This window comes from Carettochelys insculpta, chromosome 26 (genome assembly GCF_033958435.1).
Source record: "Carettochelys insculpta isolate YL-2023 chromosome 26, ASM3395843v1, whole genome shotgun sequence".
Taxonomy (NCBI): Eukaryota; Metazoa; Chordata; order Testudines; family Carettochelyidae; genus Carettochelys; species Carettochelys insculpta.
In genome coordinates, this window is record NC_134162.1 from 17,219,164 (window position 1) to 17,241,696 (window position 22,533).

At 42.5% G+C, this 22,533-nt stretch overlaps 1 long non-coding RNA gene across 2 annotated transcripts in view; it reads left to right on the plus strand.

The window, feature by feature from the left end:
* LOC142002036 (uncharacterized) overlaps positions 1 to 22,533 on the plus strand; it is a 228,587-nt gene that overhangs the window by 146,321 nt on the left and 59,733 nt on the right. For both annotated transcript variants that reach the window (XR_012642605.1, XR_012642606.1), the window contains exon 4: positions 21,461 to 21,520. This is a non-coding gene — a long non-coding RNA (uncharacterized LOC142002036). The remainder of the gene's footprint in view (positions 1 to 21,460; positions 21,521 to 22,533) is intronic.

Sequence of the window (22,533 nt, forward strand, 5' to 3'; positions counted from 1 at the left end):
TTAGTTTTTTACAATTTTTGCATCTTCACTAGAGTTTTATGCATGCAAAAATTCAGAGCTCATGTTTGAAAATTTAGCCTTTTGTTTTTACTCAGGATGGTCAGATCATGAGATCTGAAAAATAATGCATAATTTAAAAAAACTAGGCACATTGTCCTAGCCAAGGGTCCTTCTAAGTGATGTAGGAGATATCTTCTATTATGGAGAATTTTGGTCTATCCCATCAGTCATGGCAAAAAACTCTCCAGCATTCTGTCCCCTCTTTCTCCTTAATATGACTTTGCACTTCTTCCTGTGAAATTCAGAATTATGTATGGAAACAGAAACTGTAAGTGCAAAAAAGACAGTGAAATGAGGTCCACAGAGAATCAAAAGCATTCATAAAACTGTCTGGGAGAGAATGAGGATAATAGGTCTTTTTTTCCCCTCCAAAATATATATATTTGATAGTTTTCTGGGGTTAAAGGAGGTTCTCCACCCTACAGACACTTACATTCATTGCTCCCTTGTTCCTTTCTGATAGCAAGAACCTGTATATGAAGCTTGCGTATGAAGCTTCTGTACAAGAGAATTAGAAGAGTTAACTAGTTTAAACTTAAATGTGAGAGCAAGAGAGTTCTTTAAACACCATAAATGGTACTTTGAGTATGAGCTATAGTCTACATTATCCACTACAAGATTTATCTTTTCCAAATAAGTAAATGAATTTCTGGAAAACAGTCATGTTGAGAGGAGTATATTCTGTTTTGTGTTAAATGTGTGAAGGCCTCAGTCCTCAACCTAAATAATCTCAAGAATTCTGTGGTGAGATTTAAAATTTAACCTTAATATCTTATGTGAATAAAGATACTCAGAGTATTTGGGCACACAGATGTTAACTGAAAGGTCAGAACAATATTGAATAAGAGCATGTCTGCACTAGTAAATTAGGTCGAATTTATTAAGGTCGATTTTGTAGTACCTAATTTTGTAAAGTTGAGGGTGCATGCCCACATTGTCACAGGAGGTTGACGGACTGCATCCCCACTTGAGGGCTGTCAGCTTCAACTTTGCCAGCAATGCACTTCTCAGCACCTATCTCACAGTTCCTGCTTTCCTACTACATTGTGAGTTTTTTGTCACAGTGTTTGACAGGGTCTGATTCTGGGTCTGTGCGAGTGATTCTGGGTCTGTGTTGTCAGAATTCCATCGTATGCTTTTTCCATCATGCCCTGTGAGATCTTGGTATAAATGTCTGTGTTTATTTTGCTGCTTCCTAGTTTTGCCAGTATATACTCATCCTCCCCGTCCACACAATGAGATCATGGATCTCCTGCTTGCTCCATGCTGAAACACATCTGTGACCCTGAGAATTCATGAGCAGATATGCTGCTGAGGTGTGCTGCCTGCTCTGCTCACCATGATGGACAAACAGGAAATGAAGTTCAAACTTCCCTGTTTCCTGCACACCTGAGCCGTGTCTACACGTGCACGCTACTTCGAAGTAGCGGCACTAACTTCGAAATAGCGCCCGTCACGGCTACACGTGTTGGGCGCTATTTCGATGTTAACATTGACGTTAGGCGGTGAGACGTCGAAGCCGCTAACCCCATGAGGGGATGGGAATAGCACCCTACTTCGAAGTTGAACGTCGAAGTAGGGCACGTGTAGACAATCCACGTCCCGCAACATTGAAATAGCGGGGTCCGCCATGGTGGCCATCAGCTGAGGGGTTGAGAGACGCTCTCTCTCCAGCCCCTGCGGGGCTCTATGGTCACCGTGTGCAGCAGCCCTTAGCCCAGGGCTTCTGGCTGCTGCTGCCGCACCTGGGGATCCATGCTGCATGCACAGGGTCTGCAACCAGTTGTCGGCTCTGTGGATCTTGTGCTGTTTAGTGCAACTGTGTCTGGGAGGGACCCTTTAAGGGAGCGGCTTGCTGTTGAGTCCACCCTGTGACCCTGTCTGCAGCTGTGCCTGGCACCCTTATTTCGATGTGTGCTACTTTGGCATGCAGACGTTCCCTCGCAGCGCCTATTTCGATGTGGTGCTGCACAACGTCGATGTTGAACGTCGACGTTGCCAGCCCTGGAGGACGTGTAGACGTTGTTCATCGAAATAGCCTATTTCGATGTCGCTACATTGAAATAAACTACTTTGGTGTAGGCTTCACGTGTAGACGTAGCTCTGGAGAGCATTGGATCTGAAAGTGGTGGCCATGGTGGTCACATTGGGGTACTGTGAGACACCTCCAGGAGGCCAAGAAAGGCAAATTTCACAACACTCCATCTGTACTACCCTAAGGTCAACCATGCAAGGTTGAATTTGGTGTTACTCCTCATGAAAAGTAGGTGTACAAATGTCAACCTTAGAGTCCTTAAAGTCATTAGAACATATCCTGTAGTGTGGACTGATTGCTTAGAAATTCAACCTAAGTCACCTAAATTTGACCTAATCTTCACGTGTAGACCAAGCATGAGAGACTACACTCAGTTCTTGTTTCACATACAGTAGAGGTGTCAGAGTCAGGAACTAGATCCTTTGACTGATTTGCCTGATTCAGAAAGTGTACTGTGAGAGAGAAATTGTTTTGTACCAGTGAGATGTGTTCGGTAGCATAACATTATAGTACCATCGTAAGGAGTGAAATTATTAACGTACAGGGAATGGGGAGTTCACTCATGGGTCATAGATAAATGGGTCATATAGGCCAACTCATTACTGATTTGCTGTATTATTCAGTGTCCTGTAAATATTGTCTTTACTGTTTCTGCCATCTGAGTTCTTGCTGAAATCAATAATACACAAAATTCAGCTCGAACACAATCAGAAAAATCGATCCATCCTTGATTAATTTACATTGTATTTCTGCTCAGATTAAGTAGTGCTAGGAATTTATTCAGAGCTGTTGAAATATGCAAGTGATCTACGCTAAGATAATCTTGTTCTTTCTTGTTTGGAAGGACAGAGTAGGAAACCACTGTCTTCTGACTCAAATCTCAAACGAACAAACAAACAAACAAAAAACCTCAAAGGCCTGGGAAAAATGGCTCTGAGTATACTAAAGGCACAGTGTGTGTTGCCTGTACAAGTGTTGTAACGCCAAATGAGAACTGTATCAGTGATAGCATTTTAGCAGGACAGTTTGAGAGGGAGAACCTGTGGCAAAATATTGATTTTTTTTTAAATTGAATAGGCTGGTAGGACAAGCTCAGACAACAAAGACAATACTGGTTTTAGGGACGTGTTGTCATCCTACAAAAAGGGTTCAATGAAACAGTTATAGGTTATTGACAGTGGATTTGCAAACTCACTGAAAGTCTGAAACATCTGCATAAGGGAACAGTACAGATCAATCAGCATGTTAACTACATATAGCTTAAATAACTTTCCAGAAATGTTCTTTGTGTGCACAGTTAGAATCCAGACCAGCTTGGGTTAGAAGAAAGCTGGGTTTATTCTAGGACACACTGTGCAGTGTTTGCTGATCATTGGACAGAGCAGCATAGTACAGAGCATGCCTTTTTATGGGGACATTTCTGCTCTAAAGACAGCAAATTCTTCTGAAACACATTGTCTTAGTTAAACTTTTAATGTGTTTTGATATTTCTAGCAGCAGCTACACGTAATGCAGCCATGTAATAGTTACCCAACAGAAATATATTCGATACACTGCTTATGTTGCAGAGCCCTTACAGATGTAGTTTTATGTAATTACATAGTTGATTTGCATGGTGTATTAGTCTTATAATTAAAGGGTTAATTATCTCACAGCATATCAACATGTACTAATAAGAGGACCTCCTGTATGTCTGATGTATTAGCTAATGGGCACCTAAGCAGAGCTACATTGAGAAGAATGTGGGTTTTCAAGTTCTGTGAAAATTTGGAGCAAAGACTGATGGGTTACTCTCCAAGTTCCTTTAACATTTATTTTGTTTAACAGGTGATGCTTTAGTAAGGAAATCCTAGTGTGTGCTTCATAAACTTTCAGTACATAGCGCTTGCAAAGATATTAGACACTGTAAATATGGAGAATAATAACAGAGAGTAAGCCGTGCTAGTCTATACACTATCGAAACAAAAAGCAGTCAAGTAGCACTTTAAAGACTAGCAAAATAGTTTATTAGGTGAGCTTTCGACAGACTTCTAACTCCCTTAGACAAAGGGTCAACGGGCACAAAACAGACATTAAAACACTTCAGATCCACAAACCAGTTAGTCAACATTTTAATGGAATGGGCCATTCTGTCAGTGACCTCAAGGTATGTGTGTTACTGAAAAGAAATTATCGCTCCTCTGTAGAAAGGGAAATGGACGAATTGACATTTATATTCAAATTCGGAACATTAACACATGGTTTAAATCGGGATGTGAACTTTCTGGGTCACTATAGGGGCTCGTCTGCATACTTGGCTGAATCTAATTCTTGATCTTCCCCCCCACCCCTCCACTCTCTGATTTGCTCACCTTGATTATCTTTTTCTGATTTGTCCTCCTTGGTTGCTGTTTTTGGTTCTCTGTGTCTTAAATATTGAGTCTGTTCTGGTCTGGATATGGTCTGAAGAAGTGGGTCTGTCCCACGAAAGCTCACCTAATAAACTATTGTCTTTAAAGTGCTACGTGACTGCTTCTTGTTTAAATATGGAGGTTTGTATATCTACCATGGGGCATTTGCCAGACTCTATTAAATTTGGATCTGCAAACTTTTAGGCAGTCTTATTTTTCAGTATGACTTCCTAGGGTCCAACACATGGAGTTTTGCAGGACATTTGCAGATTAATGCTGAATTGTCAGTCTCTGCTTGCCATATGTAAGATGTGCTGTAGTTCAAATAGGAATTAAGACAAGTCCTGAGGTATGTATTATGCAGGAGATCAGACTAGATGATCTTCATGTTCCCTTAATCTGTGAATACTACAATGAGTGCAAAAGACAATGATGTAGTAGAACCTCAAAGACTAAATATTTTCATATTTCTAATCTATATCAAAGTGGGAAGAAGACTCACTTATTTACTGTACATCTCTAATTAATCAGAAATGGCCATACCATACTAGAAAGCTGATTGTTTCTCAGTTTTAGTCATTACCCGGGCCAAATGAAAGAAAGTTGACAGATGTTTTGCAAAAACAGTGACAGAAGAGTAATATAGCAGAAGACAAAGGGGGAAAATGTGGCTTAAGAGACTCCTACATTGGGATGTCATATTACAGTATTGTGCAAGGCAGAAAAGATATTTAATCTCATATACTGCTCTGATTGCCAAGTTAGTTTCTTTGATTTGAAACATATTTAAACAGATCCTGTTGGCTGAGGAAACAGTTGCTCTTGAAATACTGGAGAATGTGTAAGCGAAGAGTCTACTGTTAAATAAACAGAAAAAAGATTCAGGGCCATCCTGAGAGGGGCAGGGTCTGGGGTAACACCTGCCCCATTGCCTCAGGCATGGGGCCCCAGGCAATGCTCGCATGCCACAGGCAACCCCTCCCGCCCCTTCTCCTCTCCGTCCCCAACCCTGCCCCTGACCAGGCTGCCCAGGGATTACCTGGGGCAGGACTTGGGTGGCAGACAGCAGCTACAGCCGTCTCCATTCTGCCTCTGCCCCCCACTTACCGTACAGTGCAAGTGGTAGCCTGCTTTGCTCCATCATGGCCTCCCAACCCACTGAGCCATGCTTCCCTGCTGCTGTGGAGAAGTGGGGCTCAGTGGACCAGCAGTCTATAGCAGAGCCTCACCACATGGTGTGTGTGGGAGGCCAAGTGGAGGTGACCCCCTGCTGCTGTCACCTGCATCTTGCCCCAGGTGATCCTTCCCTTCCCATCCGTAGGATGGGGTGGGTCTAAAAGTATCTTTTCCCCCTGTGATGGTGTGTATCTTCTGCCCCGCATATGACAAAAGTGTTAATGTAAGCCTGAGAGTCCAGTTATGCCACTTGGCTGCACTGGAGGACAAGACACAATAAGTCCCAGCTTGGAGAGGAGCTGGATGAATAGTTTTAAACAAATGAAGTCATCACATAAAGGGGCTGCAGGGAGAGAGTGCAAAGAACTCTGTTATTGCTGTCAGGGACTAGAGAGGCTATGAGGAGAAAGCCAGGTAGGAACAGAGTCGGCCTGGGATCATCCCCTGGGTTGGGAGGTCCTGGCAAGAGTCCAGGAGAAATTTAAGAACCAGCAAGATACAGCAGATGTGGGTGGTGAGCCATGATAAAATGGCAGGATCTGGACTTCTCGGAAGAGAGCCTTGCTAGGGATCAGCTGTGGAACAGTGCAAGGGAAGGAGAACAGCAGAGAGGAATGAAAGGTCAGGCCTGAGAATAGGAGTGAACTTGAAAAGAGTTATGCTGGAGATGGCTGCTGACAGGTTATGGTCAGAAAATGTCCAGAGAGGGAGCAGCAAGGAGTCCAAAGGAATGTACAGGAGTAGTCCCAAAGCAAATTCAGGGGCTGTAAGAGGAGGCTTAATAAGCAGCCACAAACTCTGTCCCAAGCAGTTGCCCTGCAGGGCTGGATTATCCATTAGGCATGGTAGACCGAAGACAGTTCTTTATATGTTTTAACTTTGAAAAAGTGCGCTCCCCTTCACAGTTTATTTCCAAGTTGGTAAGATACATTTGGAAAGCAGTGCTGATATTTGGAAAACTTGTCACCAACTTGTCTGCTGTTTATGCACTGATCATTTCTGCCTCAGATCTCTTCTTTGCATACATACGGGAGAAACACAGAAATTCATCTATAAATGCATGTTTGAGGTCTGATGAATAGATATTGACTAATGCCCTTGCTCTAAAGGTGACTCTATTTCTGGACTTTAATCTATTCACAAGAAAACTGAACCTTTCATTCAATGTGGAATATGGTGCTTGTCATCTTATCATCTCATCAATAACTTTATCCATGATGGTATAGAAGCACTTTGTGTAAAATTTTTTGTTGGTGCTCAAATCCAGACAGTATTGTCCATGTGAACATAATTAAAAAATTGCTTTTTCAGTCATTTGTTTTGTAGTCTCTTTGTAGTTGGATGCTGAGAGATCTTTTGCAATTGCCTCAGACATATGAAACTTATTGTGTCATGAAAGTGTGCTGAAAGATCCTAATATAAATTCATGACAGTGCACAACTCAATGCCAGCATCCACTAGAGCTTTATTCACAGGATTAGGCATTTTCTATGGTTTACAGTAGGTGCCAAGTAACATTAGTAGTTTGTGGTCCTCCTGTTTTGCCTGGCTACAGCCCCCTGTGTGTTAACAAAATGTAAGTCAAAGTGATAGCAGCTTACCTCTGGAGTTATGGAATGCAGATCTACTTGTATTTGAATGACTGGCTCCTCAAGGATAGCTCCAATGACGTGGATCTGCTACTCCTCACGTGTCATCAGCTCGGCCTTCTCATCAGCACAGACAAGTTCACTTTTATGCCAGAGCAGAAAATTGAGCTTATCGGGTACTCCATGTCCGGCTCAGGCTGTGCCCTCTCCAACATTGGCAGGCATCAGCCTACTCCTCCTCCAGGCTCTCCCTGGGCCAGGTCATGACAATCCCTCCCTCAAAACTAACCATGCTCTCCTGATGGATGAGGAGGTTGAATGTTATGGGAGGAGTCCTGTTTCAGACCACCCTGCACTCAGTGGAACTGGTATCTGATGCCTTGCAGCTAAGTTGGAGCACTGATCTAGACAACCTGCGGATTCAGGGCACCTGATCCCTGAATGAAAAGGCCCTCTATAAAAATGTCAAGCCACTCTGGGCGGTGCACAGAGTATGAAACTTCTTTCTCTCTCACATTTCAGGTTTGGGGAGGGGAGTTCAGAGTCCTCATGGACAACATCACCATGAATTATTACATCAACAGGCAGGATGGAACGTGCTCACCAGCACTCTGCCAGGACATGATTCATCTCTGAGACTTCTGTATACTTCACAACAATTTTTGTAGCCATCTCACCTGCTGGAAGTCAGGAACATCATGGCCGACTGTCTGAGCACAGAGTTCTCCTCTCCCCGTGAGTGGACTCTCCACACAGAGATGGCTTCCACTTTTTTCCAGTGGTGGGGTATTTCCCAGGTGGACCTGTTCACTTCCAGGCAGAACAGGAAGTGCCACATTTTCTATTTTGGGAGAGGTTTGGGCAAAGAATCTCTTTCAGGTGCCTTCCTTTATCCATGAACAATCAGGCTGCTTTGTGTCTTTTCTGTAATCTCCCCAGTTGGCAAGGTCCTGTTGAAGATCAAGCATGACAAGTGAGCCATCCTGGCTACTCCAATGTGCCTGTGCCAATACCGGTTTGGCACTGTGATGTCTCTTACTGTACTTCCACCATGTACCCTGCTGATCCACCTGAACTTGTCCCAACATAACAGCTGCCTTATGCACCCTGACTTGGAGTACCTCCAACTTTCAACATGGCTGCTTCATGGCTGAATCTGGAGGAGCAGTTCTGCTCTGAGGGAGTGTGGCAGATCTTTCTGGAGAGACAGAAGCCAACCACTAAGCAGACATACTTGACTAAATAGACTAGATTCTCCATGTGGGCCACCCAGAAAGAGGTTTCCCCCTTTGAGGCCTCCATATAATCCCTCCTTCACTTGAAGGACCAAGGTCTAGTACTTGCCTCGATCAAGGTCCACTTGACAGCCATCTTGGCTCTCCACTGGCCTATTTAGGAGTAGTCAGTGTTCTCTCACAAGCTGACTGCCAGATTCTTGTAATGTTTTAGAGAAGCTCTTTCTGAACATCTGAGCACCCATTCCTCCATGGGACCTTAAACTTGGTCCTCTCCAGGCTTATGGGGCCTCTCTTTGAGCCCCTGGCATCATGCTTCCTTTGTACCTGTCTTGGAAGCTGTCCTTTTGTGTGGCTATTACTTTGGCCAGGAAGGTCTCCTAGCTCTGTGCCTTGACATCAGAGCCAACATATACAGTGTTTTTTAAGAGTAAGATGCAGTTCAGACCTCTCTGGACCTTTCTGCCAAAGGAGGTCTCCCCTTTTTCACATGAGTCAAGATATCTTTTGTTTGGTCTTTTACCCCAAGCCACTTAATTCTAATGAGGAACAGCACCTCCATGTTCTGGATGTGAGGAGATCACTTGTCTTTTACCTGGATCACACTAAGCCCTTTTGCCATTCATCCCAGTTCTTCATTGCTTATGCCAACAGAATGAAAGGGCTCCCAGTATCCATACAGAGAATCTCCAAGCAGATAACTTCTTGCATACAGGCATGCTACCACCTGGCAGATCTTCAGCCTCCTCTGCTGGTGATATCTGCAAGGCTGTGATGTGGTCCTCAGTTCATACATTTACCTATAAAGAGCAGAGTGGGATTTCGGTTTTGCTATAAATGTTACAGCAGTTGTCTTTTCTACAATAACCTCAAATATAATATGTGAATTTTCACAAAGAGGAGCTAGTTGTTAAGAGCCCATCCAGCTATTGCAATGCAAGTGCTTGGCTTTCTTTGAAATTTATTGTTACTGATTTTAACTGTAATATAAAAATTTTCCATAGGAAAGGTTGTGCCTTTGAGAGAAATCAAGAATAAATGAAAAAACAAACTGTAAAGGGTACAGAAGGGCTTCTTGACCCGAGACAATAGCCTTACTGAGTAAAATGTATCACTGTGTCACATCGAGCAGTAGACAAAGTGACAACCAAATACATGGCTTTGTGTACTTGTAGTCATAAAAGATGGTGGTATTTTGTGCAGCATTTGAGGACACTGTCACGGAAATTTTTATGGAGTGTGATACAGTTTGACTTCAAGCACAAATTCACCTACCTTATCTTCTTTATTTCAGAGTCCAGAGTTATTTTACTCATTCACGTTGCACTAATTCATACATTCTCAGAGGATGTATGACCTAACCATCATCCATGATGTAATCTGATTCTGCCTGCACGTTATTATGCAAAATGGGAGCTTTTTTACAGCTTGTGGTCAGAACCCCCCATGGATTTGTGCAATCACTGAGAAGTTGGTTGAATTGCAACCTAACTGTTAACCTTTGCATTCCTATGATCATCTCATCCATGTGGTACAAAAGGAGCTTGTTAGACACAAATGGCAATGAGTTTTGTTTTTCATGCTCAGGATTATTAAGGAGTACAGGAGGTTAAAAATGAGGCATAGTGACAGAGTGTGGACAGCTTGTCTGCCTTATTCTTTGATTTTTTTCCTAGTTCTTTTACACCAGAAGTTTCATGGGCCTGAAATCCTCTCACTGACCTTTCACAGAGAAGTTCCTGGTGTGTTGACCATAATGTGAAGTGACACATGCTTCCTTGGAACTATACTTTCATTTTAATGTAGTATTACTGGTAAGCAATGCATATCATAGAAATCCAGTATAGATACAGTACTGACATAACTCAGCAGTGCTTGCCTGCAGGCAGTCCAGCCCTGAGAGAAATTATGAATTTAAAAGATTTCCATCTATCTGAAGCTCAGTAAATGTACTTAGAGCACAGTTATTTTGGAACAAAATCCTAAAAGCTACCTCAGAAGTGAAAGGACACCTGCTGCATAATATTTTTATGGGACACTGGAGTGGAGGTCAACAGGTGGGGAAGTGGTGGAGTAAGTGGACTCTGGCCAGTGCTGAGTGGCGGTAAATTGTTGAGCAGAAGGTTTTAATGCCTCTGTTTCTCTTTGTTTGGACCCAGAGCCATATTTAACTACCTCATGAATGACTAGAATTTGTACAGAGTCAGTTTGTCTGTGAATTCCAATTAGTGAAGCAAGTGAGCTCTCTCTTTAGAGTATTCCTTATAAGTTGATTGATAGCAAGCTGTCCCACTCTGGAAAGTTGCTTTTGTGACAAAGTGAAGTGCGAACACCTTGAAATCCTAAAACCCGTTTGAAGATTTTAACCAGGAAAACTCTCTTTTCCAATATTTTCTTTTTCACATTCCCCTTCCTACCAACAGGATTTCAGCAAAAAGAAAATAACCTTCATTTCAGAGGCAAATTTGCAGCAAGAATCTTTGTGTCTATTTTCAGCCAGTACTAGTTGGACACAAATCAAGAATTTGATTTGCCCCACTACTTTAGATTTTTTCTTTGTACTTTAGCTGACACACACAGAGCAAAGTCTGCACCACAAAATTCAATTACAACATGAGGAATAAGTAGAGACCATTTCATTCGGTTCCATGGGTAGTCTTCATAGTGCCCATTGCATCTCCACATCTGACAAAGCAGGTCTTTGCTCACAAAAGCTTATGCTGCAAAGTATCTGTTCGTCTATAAGGTGCCACAGGACTTCTTGTCTGTCACAGATTCTTTATTGATTAGGGCACTGAAGTTTCCCAAACAGTGGCAGAAATGTGATTTTGCAGGGTCAGACCATTCTCTCATATGCAAATATTTTCCATGTTGTGAAGAATTTCAGTGATCTAAAAGGGTTTGAGAATCTTCTACAATCTCACCTATGTTTAAATAATGTCTGAAACCAGCACAATGCAGACTGAAGACTCAGCAGGCTTTTGGTTTACAGGCATTGCATAGTGAGTAAGGCTGAGGCCAATTAAAACGAAGACACTTTTAGCAGAATTCTAAACGATGTGGCTATCTAAAGAGAAATGTTATGTTTACTATCTGAATCAGCACCTTCTCTAAGTCACAAAATTTAACATGTTATTGCTTACCTGCACCCCCTGTGTTTCATGCCTTCCGTTTTCCTCTGTAGCATCTCTGTAGAAGTTCTACATCAAGACTTTTAATCATTTATATCAATGGCAGTCAAAACAAAGGGCATTTTTAAAGATATTTGTGTCTGCATTGGGAATTGGCTGCAGACTAGCAGTGTTTTTCTTTCAAATTGATTTTAAAAATCTGCAAGATGAAGATGTGGGAAGATTTTTTGCAGGAAGAAATGTATATCCAAGTGTTCCAGATAGACTGTGATTAGCCTCACTCTATAGTAGCTGAAAAGTCCTCCGAAGAGTTGCAAGCTTGGAAGAAGATTCCATTAGAAATTTATCACCCTGGGCTGAAGGCACCAAAATGCCAAATGGCTGTATCCCACTTCTGAAAGTAATTATTGTTGACTCCGTAATAAATATCAAAAAGTCAGTCTGTTGCAGAAATGTCTGTGAAGCTCATTGTGATCCACTGAGTTGCTCCAGCGCTGCTGGGTCTTCACTTATATTAAAGCTGAAGGCTTTTCCTCTTGCAATGTTTGCATCTCAACTTTTCATTATGGTGCATGTTTTCCATTAATACTCATACTGGTATTATTTGTATTGGAAGTTGGTCCAATAAAAGATTGCTGAACGTAACAAGAAGTCCTCTGGCACCTTACAGACTAATGGATTTATTACAGCATAAGGTTTTGTGAGCAAAGATCCACTTTGTCAGATCTCATGAACTGGGTCTTTGCCCACGAAAGCTTATGCTGCAATAAATCTGTTAGTCTGGAAGGTGCCAGAGCACTTCTTGTTGTTTTTGCGGATACAGACTAACACCCTGTGATACTGGCTAAACATGCCTCTCTCATAATGGTTCTATGCATTCATTTCTTATTTAAAAACATATTCTCTTTCAGTGTGGAGTGATTTTTATCTGGGTTCATGTGGGTCAGTTGTCTCTTAATGTAATTGTCCTGACACTGAAGAGATAAATTTGAAGGAGAATCCTGTCAGAGTTTGGGGTGGGAGAAAGACCCTACAGAAAAGTGTAATGTTTGCATAGGTGCTATAGTATCTATTGTTATGTACTTCTGAGTGTTTAATTAATGCTAAAATTATGTTGGAGAGTGTCATGTGAATAAGTAAATGGGTACACAGATATGATCAGTGTTTCACACACAAAGTACCCTTACTGGCTTCCTTGGCACAATACATTTTCTTTCAGTGGCTGCCACAAATGCCCATAAATATGTCTTCCTTTCTTCACATATTAGGATATATTTATTTTTATAGGGGAGAGTGAAAGAGTTTTAGCCACAGGAGCTGATCCACCACCGAGCAGGCATAAAGCCAACTGAACGCATGGCCATAAATGTACAAAGTCATGAGGACAGATGTATCAAGTCAGGTTTATACGGGCAAGTTTCCCAATAAAGTCCAGATTGCCGTCTGCACTGTCTAAACCTTCCAATGGTTAAATGGATGTAAAACAGATAATCCAGCCTTTGACGGAGCAGCACTGATAAAACTCCAAAGATGACATTTCCAATTCAACAGGAGGCTTTGTCTTGAGGATTGCTGGAGAGATCACATTATTATATACCAGCTGAACATGAGTAATGACTTGTGAAGGTATAGAGTACATCTTTTTATTAGGCTACCGTACGAAGGAAATCCACAGCTTGTCCTAAAACAGCCACTGAAGATACCTCCGGAGCAGATATATGCAGTTTACATGTAAATTGCAGAATGAGTTTGTTAATTACAGTTTCATACACTGAGGCCGTGTCTACAGTAGCAAGTACTTTCGAAAAATCCTTCAAAAGAAGGGGCTCTTTCAAAACAGACTGTGGAGTGTCTGTGCACAAAATGCATTCTTTCTAAAGTAATTTCAAAAGAATGCGGTGCTCCTTTCAAAAGCGCTATTCCACTCCCATTTCAGGAAAAGTGCCTTCTTTTGAAAGACTCTTATAAAAAGAAAACGTGTGTAGACACTCCACAGGCTGCTCTTTCACAAGAGCAGTCCTCCATGGCACCACCCAGCTGGTGCGCAGAGACACCTCTGCCAGCACCATCAGGGCTCTATGGTCTCTGCAGCCAGCCATGTTTAAAGATGCAGGGACCCAGAAACCCCTTGGCAGGAAGCTGAGAGCATGCTAGCAGCAACAAACCCACGAGCTTGTGGCAGCATGCCCTCCAACCCACCCATGAGCTATCCAGCACAACTGGACACCCCTATGGCCAGCAGCCAGCAGCCCTGTGTACCCCCAGGCCTCCCCTCTGAGCTGACAGAGAGCTCCCAGGGGCCCAGCCAGGCCCCATCATGGACGAAGGCAGAGTTGTGGGTCCTCCTGTAGACCAGCAGCTGGTGCCAGAATGCCACAGCATTTGGCCACCTCTCCACCTGCCTGAGCACCCAGGGGCACTTCACCCACATGCCAGACCAAGTCTGCTCCAAACTTAAGGAGCTAAAGCAGGCATACTGCCAGGCCCAAGATGGAGCCAAGGAGGCAGCCCCCCGCAATAATGGTGCTCAACCCTGTGGGGCCACTTTAGAATACCAAAAGAACCCACAACATTTTCTTAAGGAACTCCTGGGACCTTATTCTCACAGATGCCTTTTGAGCCCTGGCCAGGATTACACTATTTGCTTGCCCAAATCCATAAACCAGGAAACCCTGGAGGCCCTATCATTTCAAGTACTGGCAACCTTACTACTAGACTATCCAGCTTTGTGGATTCCTTCCTCAAACCCCATGCTACCAGAACTCCTAGCTATCTCCGAGATACCACTGACTTCCTGAGGAAATTACAAAACATCTGAAACCTTTCTGACAACACTATCCTTGCCACCATGGATGAAGAGGCTCTCTACATCAATATTCCACATAAAGGCCATGTCTACACTAGCCCCAAACTTCGAAATGGCCACGCAAATGGCCGTTTCAAAGTTTACTAATGAAGCGCTGAAATGCATATTCAGTGCTTCATTAGCATGCAGGCGGCCGCGGCACTTCGAAATTGATGCGCCTTGCCGCTGTGCGGCTCGTCCTGATGGGGCTCCTTTTCAAAAGGACCCCGCCTACTTCAAAGGACCCTTATTCCCATGAGCAGATGGGAATAAGGGGACTTCGAAGTAGGTGGGGTCCTTTCGAAAAGGAGCCCCATCGGGACGAGCCGCGCAGCGGCGATGCGCGTCAATTTCGAAGTGACGCAGCTGCCCGCATGCTAATGAAGCGCTGAATATGCATTTCAGCGCTTCATTAGTAAACTTCGAAATGGCAATTTGCGTGGCCATTTCGAAGTTTGGGGCTAGTGTAGACGTAGCCAAAGATGGACTACAATCAATTAGGAACACTATCCCTGATATTACCTTGGCAAATCCGGTGGCTAACCTATGTAACTTTGTTCTTACCCACAATCATTTCCAATTTGGGGACAATTTATACCGTCAGATTAGTGGCACTGCTATGGGCACCCACATGGCCCCACAGGATGCTAACATTTTTACGGCTGACTTAGAACAATGTTTCCTCAGCTCTCGGATTTTAACAACCTGAACTGCACCATCAGTCTCAGCCATGACCATTTCACATGAGAGGTCAATTTCCTGGACACCACAGTACAAATCACTGATGGCCAAATCAATACCACTCTCTACCGGAAACCCACTGACTGCTACACATACGTACACAGCTGCAGCTTCCATCCAAGACACACCACACAATCCATCGTTTACAGACAAGCCCTTAGATACAACCGCATCAGCTCCAGTCTTACTGATAGAGACCAAGAACTTCAAGATCTCTACCAAGCATTCATAAAACTTAATTAACCACTGGAAGAAGTAAAAAAAAAAACCAGATTGACAGGGTAAGACAAATACGCATAAACCAGCTACTTCAAGAGAGGCCCAGGAAGGTCAATAACAGAACACCACTTGTCAATGCCTATAGCCCCCAGCTCAAACCCCTCCAGCACATCATCAACAACCTACAACCTATACTGGAACATGATGATGCACTCTGAGAGCCCAGTTCTTTCCTACAGACAACCCCACTAGCAACCACAGGCCATACCACAGTAATACTTATCTGGGAACTTTTCCTTGCAACAAACCTCGTTCCCAACTGTGTCCACGTATTTATTTTGGGGACATCACTGTACCCAACCACATCAATTACAAGATCAGGATCTCATACTCCTGTACCTCAGCTGATGTTATATATGCCATCATGTGCCAGCAATGCCCCTCTGCTATGGATATTGGACAGACTGGACAGTCACTTTGCCAAAGACTGAATGGACACAAAGCAGACATTAGAAATCTGAATACACATAAACCTGTCAGTGAGCATTACAATGGAGTGGGCCATACTGTTGAAGACCAAGAATATGCATCTTACAACAAAGGGACTTTAACACCAGATTACAAAAGGAAACATCTGAACTAGAGTTTGTGCTCAATGTCAGTATTTTGCTACTTGGCCTCAATAGAGATAGCAATTCATCATCATCATCAATAAATGTGTGCTCAGCACCCGTTGGTGTCTGATGACTCTCTCACTATTTCCTTCCATCTTTCCCTATCTAGTGCAGAGCAGCTTAGTTTCTGTAGACTAGCTCCGCACCAATCTATTACATCATCTATCCATTCTGCGTGGGGTCTGCCTCTCCTATTCCAACCGTCCATTATGCCGAATACCAGGGTCTTTATTTTTCATTCGTCGTTCATTCTGCACGTATGCCCAAATAGTTGTAGCTTCCATTTTATAACCTCCTGCAGAAGGTTCTCTTTCGGCTGTATCTTCCTATATAATTCCTCATTGGTGACCTTCTGCATCCATCCTATTCTCAGAATCTTTCTATAACAACTCCTTTCGAACACCAATATTCTTCTTTTTGAATCTTTCGTTATCAGCCATGTTTCAATACACACGTTTTCAAGATGCCCAGCTTCATTCTTAAGCTAATTGCTTTGCTTTTCCAGATCTTAATCCATCGCCTTCAAACTTGCCCTTGCTTTCGCTATTCTAGCCACTATTTCCTTCTTACAGTCTAGATCATACATTATAGATAGCAATTACCTTACGCATTACAAAGACAGCTTCCCCATCTTCCCCATCAAGCACTAAGATATAACCGCATTTGCTCCAACCCCTCCGACAGAGACAAACACCTACAGGCTCTCTACCAAGCATTCTTGTAACTGCAATACCCACCTGAGGAAGTGAAAAAACAGATCAGCAGAGCCAGACGTGTGCCACGAAGCCTCTTACTACAGGACAAGCCCAAGAGAGAAACCAACAGAACACCACTAGCCATCACCTACAGTCCTCAGCTAAAACCTCTACAGCGCATCATCAAGGATTTACGACCCATCCTGGACAATGATCCCCCACTTTCACAGGCCTTGGGAGGCACACCAGTCCTTGCCCACAGACAACCTGCCAACCTGAAGCAAATCCTAACCAGCAACTATACACCGCACCACAGTCACTCTAACTCAGGGACCCATCCATGCAACAAACCTCGTTGCCAGCTCTGCCCACATATCCACACCAGCAACACCATTACAGGACCTAACCAGATCAGCCACACCATCGTGGGTTCATTCAGCTGCACATCTACCAATATAATTTATGCCATCATGTGCCAGCAATGCCCCTCTGCTATATACATCAGACAAACTGGACAGTCTCTCCGTAAAAGAATAAACGCACACAAATCAGATATCAGAAATGGCGATATACAAAAACCCGTAGGAGAGCACTTCAATCTCCCGGGCCACACAGTAGCAGACTTAAAAGTAGCTATCCCACAGCAAAAAAATTTCAAGACCAGACTCCAAAGAGAAATTGCTGAGCTACAATTCACCTGCAAATTCAACACCCTCAGCTCAGGATTAAACAAAGACGCGAATGGTTAGCTAAATACAAAAGCAGCTTCCCCTCCTTTGGTATTCACACCTCCAGATCAACTGCGGTAGTAAGCCTCATCCTTCCTGACTGAGCTAACCTTGTTATCCCCAGCCTTGCTCTGGCTTATTTAGACCTGGCCCTGCAGATTTCCATGACCAGCATCTGATGAAGTGAGTCTTTGCTCACGAAAGCTCATGCTCAAAACTTTTCTGTTAGTCTGTAAGATGCCACAGGACCCTTCGCTGCTCTTCACCATCTTTGATATTCATTGTGATCTCAGCCATGTCACTTAACAGACACAGTGAGTAAGTTTCTTTCCCTCTCCTCTCCCCTTTGCCTCCCCTTCTGTCCTATGAACCTGATTTGTAAGTTTTCGTTTCAATTTTTTTTGTGTGTATCTGTTATATAATCATCATGCCAATTCATTTTCAGCACTTTTTCAAGTCCAGCACTATCTGCAGATCTGAAGAAGTGGGTCTGCCCCATGAAAGCTCATCACCTAATAAATCATTTTGTTAGTCTTTAAAGTGCTACTTGACTGCTGTTTTGTTTTCCTATACAGAAAGAAAAACAAATATGAAACACATGCAACTTGCCACATTGCAGCATTCATGCTCAGGCAGTTTTGTCCATAAAAGACACCCTTTCCTCAACAAAACCTGCCAATGTAGACAAAACCTTAGCAATTTTATGGATAAAAAGAATACTTGGCATGATCTGTGGGGAAAGGGGATGAGTGAGTTTACGCACCTGTGAATGACAAAAGTTTTGTTGCTCGATTGCCACTTTAGAGAAAGACTTAGTACAGCTATAGGGCAAGTCTTCATACTTTGTGCTTGAATCTGCTGAGATTATGGACAAATTTTTTTCTTCCCGGAGATACCATGAGCTTGTATCAACTGAAAGAGTACTCTTCATACTTTACATAATTTGTGCATTTATGCATCAGTTACAAAACCGATTAGCTTCAGTCAAAATTTACTCTTCTGAGTTCTGAATATAAGGAGATAGACTTACAGTTTGATCAGTGGATTTCTCCTGTTACAGAAAGGTAAGTTGTCCTTTAGACTACTATCCTTTTCAATTTTGTGTTTTTAAATGTGAAATTTAAATGAACTCAGTTTATTTTAGTGACAAAGGTATGTTATGATCTATACAAATATGATTTGCAATTATCTGGTCTGTTATTTCAGCCATTCATAGCTACTGTTCTTAAACACACCACACCAACCTCATGATGAGCAGTTTTGCCTGTAAGCTGAGCACTTGGCAGCCACCCAGGAGAGAGTCAAATGCCGCCCAGCTGATGGGCAAAACGCCCACAGACACCCACTGCTGGCAGCATCTATTTCTATTGGTGGTGCACATTTGCACTTGCCTTGGAGCACATAACAAAATGTAATCTGAACATGGAAGGAAGAATTTGGAGGGAACACTGGTGATGAGGACTGTAGGAGAGAGCATGCTATGGCCCAAACACAGAAGAGAGCTCTTCAGGATAAATTCCAGACAATTATACTGGAGAGCACAACAGTTTTGTCTAAACCTTTTTGTTCATTTATTTTAATTCAGAGAATTTATATTAACTTCAGTGCCATGATTAAGAATTTCAGATTCTAAATTCCAGTGATAAGAGAATAGGAGATGTGTTGTATGGGATGGGGATAAATATGATTCTACAATGAGAGGAATTTTCCGTGTAGTAAATGCACACAGACTCTATATAACAATTCTGTTGCTCTCTTTGTGACGTGCACATGCATTTGGCAAGCTGAGTTTCTTACACTCCACATTTGGAGTTTCTACCTTTTCTATTGCTGCAAACACACAATTGTGAGAATCTTTGTCCAGAATCGAGACACATGTATCTGATGCCAGTTGAAAGAAACTGGGGCTCTGAGTGGTACTTAATTGTCATTTGAGGTATATAATAAGGCACCTTTGACCTTTTTGTCTTACATACAAAGAAGACATCAAGGGTGATGTCTTGCTTTTTTAGCCTGGAGAGATTGTATTGTAGCATGGGGATAATAATAGCTACTGACCTCACAAGACAGTTGTACTGACTGATTATTTAGCACTAGATTTTGCAATTTCAGCACCGCTCGGGTTGGGAAAAGCACAGAGTCCCTCCATGGACATAGGAGTATGTGCTAGCTGTATCATGCTATGTGCAGAAAGGAAACAGGCTTGCTCTCCCAGGGACCCAGGACTGACCATGGGAGAAGTTTGCTCAAAGTGCACAAGCTTGGAGGTTTATTTTGCACCTCAGTCTGACGATGGATATTCTCAGAGCATTAAGCATATATACAGGTCCCTCCAGGGGCTGCAATTGTAATGTCCCTCAGACCCCTCACTAATTTGAACATTTGTCCCTTCCAAAACTCAGTGACACCTGGACCTCAGCAGCTGAGCTCTGTTCCTTCTGGTGCAGGAGTCTTGTAGTAAGCTTACAATTAGTGTAGAACCCATCAAACAAGCCAGATGTTATTGTGCAAAGTGTATGATTGGTGTTGTAAGGAGTAGTAATCTAAATTGTGAGTAAAAAACTTCCAAAGGCTGACCCCAAAATGCTCACCAGACTCTGTAAGTGAAAGAAACCCCTAAATTTATTACATTCATTGTTTTTTCTTTTAAGATTTTTCAGTCCATACATATCAGGTTTCTCCTGTGTATATTTCCTAATAGTCATTTAAGATAAAAGTTATATTGTAAGAAATAGGGAGCTTCACTATAAATCACGTAATTCACCATTAAAACAAAAAAGCAGTATAATAGCACTTTAAAGACTAACAAATTTATTCGGTGATGAGGTTTTGTGGGACAGACCCACTTCTTCAGATCATAGCCATACCAGAACAGACTCAATATTTAAGGCACAGAGAACCAAAAATAGTAATGAAGGTTGACAAATCAGAAAAATATTATCCAGCTGAGCAAATCAGAGAGCAGAGAGGCAGAAGGTGGGGTGGGGAATCAAGAATTAGATAAACCCAAGTATGCAAAAGAGCCCCCATGATGAGCTAGAAAATTCCCATCCCAGTTCAAACCACGTGTTAATGTGTCGAATTTGAATATAAAAGAGAGATTAGCACCCTCTCTTTCCAAACTGTTGTGAAAATTTCTCTTCAGTAAAACACAGACTTTCAGGTCATTAACCGAATGGCCCACTCCCTGAAAGTGCTGGCTGACAGGTTTGTGAATCAGGAGTGTTTTTATGTGTGTTTTATGCCCACTAATTCTTTGTCTAAAAGAGTTGAAGTGTGTCCAGTGTACAAAGCATCTGCACATTGTTGGCACATGATGGTATATATGATGTTAGTTGAGGACCATGAGAATGTGCTCGTGATTCTGTGAATAACCTGGTTAGGTCCAGTGATGGTACCTCCAGAATAGATACGTGGCACTTTTGTTATTATTAATTATTATATTATTTTGTTAGTCTTTAAAGTGCTACTGGACTGCTTTTTTGTTTTGATAGTATATAGACTAGCACAGCTATCTCTCTGTTACTATTGTAATTCACCATTGTCTTTCAAAAATAGTTAAGTAATTGTTAACAGTCTTTGTCCACCCTTACATTTTTTAAAAGAAAATGTTCTCCATCCATCAGAGCTGAATTAACAGGCATCTGTCCTTAGATGCTCTTAATTGTCACTGGGGTCACAGGGACTAACTACACTAATTAAATCCCTAAAAATGGATGGGACCACCAGTGAAGTGCTGGGGCACCCTTCCACTCCATTACAGCTCACATCAAGCATTGCAAAGTTAAACTTAAACCTGACTGCAATGGCTTTGTCATTGTTATGCCCTTTGTGTGCCTGGATCAGCTATCCCCAAGCTGCCATGGTAACGTACAGGAACCCCTGGATGAATGGTTTACTTTGTTGTTCTCCCTTTTTACTTTGGGTATCTCTTCTTCTCAGGTAGCCTCTTGGAGTGGAGCAGCATGTTTCCCAGTAGACAAGTCTGATCCTCTTCCTCAGGTGAGAAGAAACTGTTGAAAAGTAGATGGAGAGAGCTATGAGTGCTACAGGAGGACTGGAGATTCTGAGAGGCCCCTTTAAAGATGACTCTTGTCCCAATGGAGTCTGCTGATGAAACTCAGAATTTGGAAGGCTGATGCAGGGGAGAGGATTCCCCTCTCTGGAGTTGAGAATTTGTGGCATTTTATGACATTTTGGCTACGTCTACACTAGCCAAAAATTTCGAAATTGCCACGCAAATGACCATTTCGAAGTTTACCAATGAAGTGCTGAAATACATATTCAGCGCCTCATTAGCATGAGGGCAGCTGCAGCACTTCGAAATTGACACGGCTCACCGCTGCGCGGCTCCTCCAGACGGGGCTCCTTTTCAAAAGGACCCTGGCTACTTCAAAGTCCCCTTATTCCTATGAGCACATGGGAATAAGGGGACTTCAAACTAGGCGGTGTCCTTTCGAAAGGGAGCCCCGTCTGGATGAGCCGCGTCAATTTTGAAGTCCCGCAGCCGCCCACATGCTAATGAGGCGTGGAATATGTATTTCAGCGCTTCATTAGTAAACTTCGAAATGGCCATTTCGAAGTTTTTGGCTAGTGTAGACACGGCCTTTATAAGTTATGTCCTGCACTATAGCTCCCTTGGGTTCTGGCTCCTTAGGGGATTGTTTTTCTTCCCACAAGAGGCTGTACGAATAATGGAAAAAGTTTTTAAAGTAAATAGATGCTCCCATTTTTATATAAACTTTGGGCTTTTTAACTGGTACTATATGTGAAGGATAATATAGAATCAAATGAAACAAAAATCCTAAAGGAATCAAAATGTTCCGTAGAATCATTATGGATAACAATTCATTCCTCTAATATGAATATGGCATTAGGAATATATTACCGACCACCTAACCAGGACAGTGATAGTGATGCTGAAATGTTAAGGGAGATTAAAGAGGCTATCACAATAAAAAACACAGTAATAATAGGAGATTTCAATTATCCCCATATTGATTGGGTACATGTCA